Source organism: Dermacentor silvarum, chromosome 10 (genome assembly GCF_013339745.2).
Source record: "Dermacentor silvarum isolate Dsil-2018 chromosome 10, BIME_Dsil_1.4, whole genome shotgun sequence".
Lineage (NCBI taxonomy): Eukaryota > Metazoa > Arthropoda > Arachnida > Ixodida > Ixodidae > Dermacentor > Dermacentor silvarum.
In genome coordinates this window covers 99,013,074-99,015,265 of record NC_051163.1, presented here as the reverse complement: position 1 = coordinate 99,015,265, position 2,192 = coordinate 99,013,074, and positions in this window count along the sequence as shown.

The window sequence follows — 2,192 nt, the reverse complement described above, 5'->3', positions numbered from 1 at the left end:
TGGAGTGGCGAAATATGCCAAGGGACGAACAACTGAAGTCACCCGCTCAGAGGTTGATGGGCCGCCAAACAAGAACGCAACTGCCAGTTCTCTCCAGCCCCCTGGAACCTCGGACTGTGTCGCCCAAATCTGTTCGTAATCGTCTCAGTGAAATAAGAGAGAAGCAACGAATCTTCTACAACAGGACGGCAAAACATCTACCCCAGCTTCAGTGGTTCTCCAGTATCGGTGTACGACACCATACGCCGACACTAGTCTCCAGCTGTGGTCGTAGTCCAGCAGGCCAACCACGGTCATACACCTTAATTACAGACAGCGGACAACAGCTGCGACGCACCAGAGAACATTTGAGTTCCAGAGCAGAGCAACCTACGTCCTCCCCTGGAAAGACTCCTTCCGCGGAACCAGCATTACAGCCTCGCCAGGAGACGGAACGGCCACCTCAGGACGTCCTTCGTAGAAGTAACCGCTTGCGCAGAGCGCCACAACGGTATCCCCTGCCAGAGAAACCAGTATGATAGCTCCCTGTCATAGAAATTGTTTCGTGTCTGTTTTCTGTATTTTGAAAGGAAGGAAGATGTAACCATGCGCATTATCGCATTATCACGTACACGTGCGCACTTGACACTCCTAGTGCGCATGTCATGTTTTGTATCGGCGCTTATTTAAGCAGGGCCTTGTCTCAGAATAAACACACTTCGTTCCCTGCATCACGCCCGTCTACAGTGTGCTTAACCAACACCACTTAGATAGCACAAGGTCTGTTCACTTCGATTCATGACGTCATGCTACCTGGCCCGACTGCCATATAGAATCTAATGGGGATGCTCCCGAGTAAGCAACAGTGATTTTAACGTCATCGCTTTCGTCACGCCAGCCTTGGCAATGGAAATTTCGGGCCAGGTAGCGTGACGTCATGCATCAGAGTGAACAGGCCTTCTGCCATCTAGGTGGTGTTAGCTTAACGGAACTGAATCGTGAATTCCAAACCAAAGCAAATTTATTGGTCTAACAAAGATACCAAGAACAACTTAAACAAAAGCGCAAGCAGGCACAAAGTCTGAGGAAATGACGAAGCAGAACTGCTCGACAAAAACATACTTTGCATTAGCTAATATTTGGTAAAGTCTCCTTCGGCGAGGATGACGGATTCCATGCGCCTTCGCATAGAGGTAACAGGTCTGTGGCTAGATCAGTGCCACGAAACATGTCCCACTCGGCGTGAAGAGCAGTCCAAAGGGAGTCCTTGTTCATTTTATGAAGCTGCAGACGTGACAAGCGTGATTTCATAATTCCCCAGACATTCTCAATTGGATTTATGTCGGCTTCTTTTGCTGCTCAGGAAAGTTTACGCATGGCACGGTTCTCTAGCAAAGCCTCCACGGAACGCGAAATATGGATTCGAGAAATGTCATGCTGATAATAAAACAACCCATCCTTGAATGACCCATCCAAAGTGAAGGGCAGGACAACTTGCTCGATTACAGTATTCTGCAGCAGTGAAGCGTTCATCTAGCCGTATAAGGGGACCCAAGCCTTCGGCTGTGACGCCGCCCCACACATTCATGGAGCCGCGCCCGCTGAGGCTTGTTCGCTTGAAGCAGGTGGGATCAAAGCTGCATAAAGTAAAAAAAAGAAAGTTAAGTTTGTGTTTACGCGCGTCAAAGTGCTATAATACGTTTAGCTCAATCGCTGCTGTATACAAACATTTTATTTGTATATTGTACCGAGTAAGCACCTAGCACTACAACAGGGACTGCGCTGTAACTGTAACGTAGCTTTTATTCATTCGTTCAGAATGCACCTCGAGCCGTTAATTCATGACATGCAGCAACCAAAAAGTAGATAATCTGTTTGCAGTGCACGTGTCTGACATTAAAACGCTGACATATATATTATATCCTTTAAACAATCGGTAGTCGCTCCCACATGTGACATTCGTCATAGAGCTATCTTATTTTTGATACCACTCTGACCATACTAGCACTAAGTGAACGAATTCAGGACCACATCACTACAAAGATCATCGCAATTTAAGCACACTACGGTGCTTAAATTGCGATGATCATCGGTGCTTACTGATGATTGTCTTGACGCCACACTTTCAGCCTCTCGTGACCCTTTGTGGTAAATGTGCTCTCATCTCTGAACATCACCTGGCCCCAATCATTCATAGACCAATATTTGCGCGA